Raw genomic sequence first — 6,626 nt, 5'->3', positions numbered from 1 at the left:
AAGCCCTCTGTGAACTCCCCACTAAGTTACTCTCACTATATCATCACCCAGTTGATTTCTTCTTTGGCACTTGTCACTAAGTAACTTGTAATTACTTAGTATATTAGAAGTGATATTTTGAAAATTATTTAATTAGCTTTTCCTGTTTGCTTTTGTACGGCAGACCCAAGGTGTCCATCTGCCATTGGGGAGATTAGAATTTCTTATAGGGTGGTATTCACTTCTAACATGCAAAGTAGGATTATGCAGTAAAACAATAGCTTCAGTAGCCAGGCATTTGTGCTGAAAAGATTTTCCAAAGTCCTCTAATATCCACTTCATTAAGGGCCAGTAGTGGAGCTCTTCTGTTGTGGTGAGAAGCTATCCCTTTCTCCCTGTGACAGAAAAGCTGGTGAGGTTTGTTGTTCAATATGGAGAGGATGTAGTGTAAGGGAGTAAAAAACAGGAACAAAAAAGCAAAAGCCTGGGAAAGACTCCGAGAGTGGAGAGAAAGAGAAAAGGAGAGAGAATCAATAGACCAGCTTTAAACCCGAGGAGGGTAGTTACTGTAGATAAATGAGTATAATAAAAGTAACACCAAGGGCAAATAAAAACTCTTGCTCCAATTTCTCTTTGGGGCTCTGGAAAAGTTCACCCAAGTTAGCCCTGGGCTCCTGCAAATTAACCCAGCAGTGTCCTTAGGCACAGAAGGCATATTGGTTAGTGTGCACAGGCTTTCTGTGGATACAGGTACCATTTCTGTCAGGTTTATTGAAATATTGAAAGTAGTTTTACAAAGTGAACTGTCGTGTTTGTACCCACTCCAGTCAATGTTTTGCAGGATAATGAATTCTAGACACCTCAAGCAGGAATCAGGGGCCCTTTTCTATCAAGTAGCAACATTTCCCCAATCCCTAACTCAGTGATTGTGAATCCGTAAGTTTGCTTACTTATTAATCAGTTATTATTTATTGAGCACCACAATGCATCAGGTGCTGGGATTGATGCAGTCGACATGGAACTGTCTTCAAGGAGCTCACAATAAAGTAGGAAAAGGTGGTCATATAAACACAAATTATAATACTGCTGTAAGTTGAATTGTGTCCCCCAGTAAGATAAGTTGAAGTCTTAACCACCAGTGCCTCAGAATGAAACCTTATTTGAAAATAAGATCTTTGCAGATGTAATCAGGTGAAGGGTAGCAGAATATGCCACCCCAAAATATGACTACAGGAGTTCAAGACATGCCACTTCAAAGTATGCCACTTTGGTTTGTTATATTGATTATTTTAAGCCACAGGCACTCGAAAAAAAGAGCAAATGCACAGAGAAGCTTTCTCTGAATTCCCTTTATCTACCTAAAGATGAATCCTCCAGAAGAGACTCAATAGCCATAAATCCCCCCCCGGGAGTTGCATGAACCAGAGAAAATTGACTCTCATCATAGGAGACACAAAAAGTGGACATCACACCCAGACAAACTTTGTCACGAACTACCATACCTCCCATCTATGCCTCTAAGGGCTCGTTCACTAAAAACCCCTGACTCTCCCCTAAGAGATCAATATCAGCCTTCTCTTTTGTCTGTTAAGATGGTATTTAATGCTGCATTCTAAGCCACCTCATGGAGTTACTCATTTTTTCTCTAGCTATCTCCCATGTATACATGAAGTCTATATAAGAAACTTCTGTTTGCCTTCCTCCTGTGAACCTGTCTTTTATTAAGCAGTCTCTGCTGAGAACTCAGAACAGTGAGAGAAAATCATTTTTCCCTTCTGATGCCTTAATCCAGTGGGACTGGTGTCCTTTTACAAAGAAGAGCATATGGGAGAGGACGCCATGTAAAGAACTAAACAAAGATTGGAGTTTTGGCGCCACAAGCCAAGAAGACCAAGGATTTCTGGAAACCACTAGAACCTTGGAGACAGACGTGGAACCGATTCTCCTTCAGAACACCCAGTGTTTCTGAACCAACTCTGCCAACACCTTGATTTGGGACTTCTGGCCTTCAGGACTGTATAGGAAAAAGTTTCTGTGGTTCAAAACCACCCAGTTTATTGTGATTTTTGACAGTGGCCCCAGGAAACTATCACAAGTACCGTGTGAGGAGTGTGTCAACTGGGCATCATATAGTACTGGGAAGCACAGAGGACTCTCACACAAAGAGTAGGATGTTCTGACTCACTGGAGTGGCACAGAAGAAGTTGGAGGCAGAAGCCACATGAAGTTTCTAGCTCAGCCAGAACAATGCAGGAGACCTAGAAAAGAGACGTCTGCATACTCAAAAACTATTCAGTGGCTCTGAGAAGAAATGAAGCCTATGGTGGACCAAGGTGGAATTCAGTCTTAAACTGTAAGTTTTCCAATTGCATGGGTAAAGGAAATGGGGAATTCATGACAAAGCTTGAAAGCAGGCGATGGAACAATGCCTCTCCAAGTATGTGTGTGCTTTAGGGCCTTAAGTAAAGGAGCCCTAGGAAATGAGGCATCAGGGAGCAATGTAAATTCATAATCTGTAGACACAGTACAGCCGGCCACTGGTGTTCTGTGGAAAAAAGGGGATGAAATGTTGCTCAATCTGTTTCTCAATGAGATATTATCATCTTTATTATTATTACTTCCACCAAGTTGACACTTTATCTACCAAAGCTGATATTTCAAGAAAGGCTTTCTTCGTTGAAATGGGTTCCTATCTTTTTCTATCAGACTCCAAAAATAAATCCATACCCCCAAGACTATGTATTTGGAATTCCAAGGGGTTTTCTAGGTAAAAATCTACTCTGCCATCTTTTTAAACAAATGAGTTCGGTTGCACAAATACATTCATGCCAAACCATTTCTAAAAGAAATGTACTTCAAGTTCCATAGATCATGTTGAGTTTTTATTCCAGTATTAGATGTCATTGTAAATCACAGAAAGAGTAGAGGTGTAAAGGCTTGAGCTGTCATTGCACATGGAAGGAAATGTTATTTTCTCTTAATTCCAATTTAATTGAAATTATTTACCAAGGTAAATATATTTACCTTACAGGAAAATACAGAAAAATGTTTCAAGATACAGGTAGGAGGAAAACACATATATTTTTCTCAATCAGACTATTGAGCAGAATCTTTGGCAAGTCTTCTGGGGAAAAAAAGATACTAACCTTCTGTTTTTGGGGCGGCTGATTATCTAGGTCTATCTTCTTTCTTCTACTATTAACTGATCAAAGCTGGGGAGAAATGATGGGTGAATCGGGAGCTTCCCATTTTCTTTTAAGTCCTTCCTTTTAGTACATTTACATTTTAAGCTTTACCTGTACTACGGAGTATTTCCTTCAGAAGGAGTTATTTCATGTGTCATAGCCTAAAACCTCAGCACCCAGTAAGCAACATTCTCTTTCTCTTATGGATAAGGCCAGTTCTACAAATCCCAAACTGAAGTGGTGTTTAGAAAGAAAGAGAGAAGTGAAACAGAAAATGTACGTGCAATTAAGGACCCGAAGTCCAAATGGCTGGTTTTGATTAACATGTACCCTTTTCCTAATGCTAATTCATTTGTTCATTTATTGGATTTCAAAACTGCACCCTATGCCCTCCAGCCTCAGCAAACAAAGACATAATTTAAAATACCAAGACACAAATGTGCTATTTATTACCGCGTAAAAGAGCCATTATTACAGTGACTTATTTTTTTTCTTCAGGAAACTAGCTCTTTTCAAGTTACTTACCATGTTGTCAATTATTACCATCATTAATAATGATAATGATAATCACTGAGAACTAGCAATGTGTTGGGGGATAAATAGAGCACAGAGCTAGGCCTGGTCCCAACCCAGTGAAACAATGGGGATTTTGTTTCACCTCAGATTTCACAAAGTGAGGATGGTAAATATCAGGAAAGTCTTTACCCATAATCTTCCCTCATCTTTTTAGTTGCAAAGCTCCCCTTTTATAATTCCTTGTGCACACAGAGGGTGTGAATTCACAGTTGCCCTCTTATGCATGACCTGGCACGTGCACGCCCCAACACTTACAATTCTTCAGGCTGGCACTGATTGCCAGATTCTCCCAGCTGAGAGGGACTGCATGTTAGTACCACTGGATGCGCTATTAATGGAATCTGTTATCAAGTCACAAGACAAGATGCCAGTCTGGCACTATTCTACAAACTGGAAGTGCATGGGGGAAAACACAGACACCCTGTCTGTCGATGAATAGCTAAGCTGTGAAACCCAATGACTGGGCACCTACTAGAAATGAGCTTGTCAAAAGTGATTGCACTGTATGAGACGGAGCATCATGTGTTCGTGTGTCTGTCTGTCTATTTGCATGCATGTGCTTCCTTTGAAAATGCATGTGTAATTATAAGAGGAGAGTAACTAATAACTGAAATTCTTGGGTGGTATCTTGCTTGGATTAATGTGTTCTGATCACATTCTGAATATAAATCTAAGTGAATTACTAGAGCAAGAGTAGAAGTTGTATAATAGCTCTTTTCTAAGGAGTAATCTCTTTGGAATAATTTATTCTCACTTTTTTCATGTATGCTTAGGATGAAATATGTAATTTATTTTTATCATGTTATAGAGTTGACTTAATACAAACTTAAAGATAGACCCCTTCCCACTAATGTCAATGCTTTTCATTCCAAGGTTCTGAAGCTTTAATGCTTTAATTTAAACACGAGGAATAGGACTAGAAGAAAAGCCGTAGATCTTATTTTCCTTCTGCCCATTCCTTGGCTTCATAGAACCACTCCTTGTTCTGTAGCTGTCTACAGAACAGGGATCAGAAAGAAAACTAGGCAATGCTGGTGGAGGGAAGTACCGGTGGAATGTACCCTGGTTGCTGACATTTCTGTTTCATGGCCCCACTTCCTATCTATCCCACCTCTTGGCCACCTACAGATTACTAACTAATCAGGGAATCAGAAGAGAATCTCCACCTGCACGTGTATACACATAAACCACTAAAACAAGCTTTTCTGAGAGCCACAGTAGAGATCATTTAGCAAAAAGGAGGTGAGTCCTCAACCTTTTAGCTCTAATTTCTACCTAGTTCTTGAAACGTTTCATAGGCAGTGCATAGAGACACAGAAACACTACACACACAAACACTACATGTGGATACAGAACCATTCAGACATGCTTAAGACCACCTTCTTCTCTTGGGAAAACACATAGTATTCTGAGGTCCAAGTACAGCCCTCACTTTTGTATAATCATCTCAGCCAGAGTTATCTGTGTGTATCAAAGGGTGAAATTTGGTCTAGGCTATTTAAGTTTGTTTTCCTATTATCACTTAGATGCATAGAACAATATTTTCAAAATCTGTTTATCATGTTTTTAAGAAATAATTTTTCTCATATACACTTATAAGTTAAAAATGCTACGGGTAAGGAGTTAGTTGTCAATAGTCATCCATTTTTCCTTCATTTGCAGTTACAAACCAGCATCAGATTATTTCTGACAGAGACGTTTCCTTCAGTTTTTTGAAGAGGGAGAAGGTGGGAGGAATATTGAGCTTTTTTATTTAAATGACCTGAGATTTGTGCCTTTAAACTTCCAATTACAGAGCCCAGATTTGCTGCTGAACCTTCTGTAAACCTATCAGTTAAAAGCCTGTGTAGTTTTATGGCACGTCACCTCTAGCCTCTGATTAGCAAATTGCAGGCCAAGCTAAAACACTTAAGCAGTGCTGCAGCTTGTCTCATTTTGGAGGACCAGATCATTACAGTTTAGTAATTTAGAGAAATCTTTGCAGTCTATGTGCCCTCCCTCTGTGGAGATCTGATGCACAGAGAAGGCACTCAGGGTCAAATTACACACTACATTTTCCTTATAAAAAAAATACCAAAGAAATTTGCATCGGTGGAATTTATGAGGGGTTTATTGCATTCACTCTCTGAAATTATCTTGTTCACTTCCTCACGTATGAGTTGTCTCCTCCTCCAAAATGTAAGCTCCATGAGATCACAGACCTCTTCTGTCTTGAGCACTGCTCTGCTGTATCTCCTGTATCTCCAGATTACTGCTCCGAGCTCAACGGATACTTGCTGAATGGATAGATTCATTCATTCATCCATTCCTCAAATATTACAGACGAGAAAAAATAAGTCCCCCACCTTTGAGAGATTCACAGTCTTTTAGAGGAGTCACAAACACTAAACCACTACAAAGTAAGTACATGAGCCAGGGAAGGGCATCAAACACTAGACATTACCTTTAAAAATATAAGCTACATATATGTTAACTAACTTGGATTTAAATAAATATAAAAATATATATAAGCTACATATTACCTTTATGTTTCATATATATGCTATGATATGGATACAGACATATTCACTCTATTAGCCCCCACTGCTTAGTTATTCATTCAGCAAATATTCTTTGAGCACTTGGGCAAGGCTGCCATCCTTATAATTTGGAACCATGCCAGAGTATGAAGCTGGCAGTCACAGGCCAAGAGGAAGTCTGGAGTCAAAAGCAAGCCAGGGTAAAGTTGGGGCTGGTGAGCAGCTTACGGGGTCCCCACAGTCCATCTAATCATTGGCTGGAGTAGGCAACTAGCATTGGAATATTTGAAGTCAAGAGGGCAAAGTTCAATAAGTTCTATTAAGTTCTCAGATTTTGAATTCGACGGAAAGACCCTGATGTCTGAAT

This window comes from Panthera onca, chromosome B1 (genome assembly GCF_046562875.1).
Source record: "Panthera onca isolate mPanOnc1 chromosome B1, mPanOnc1 haplotype 2, whole genome shotgun sequence".
Taxonomy (NCBI): domain Eukaryota; kingdom Metazoa; phylum Chordata; class Mammalia; order Carnivora; family Felidae; genus Panthera; species Panthera onca.
The sequence above is the reverse complement of the archived record's forward strand: the minus strand, read 5'-3'. Positions refer to the sequence as shown.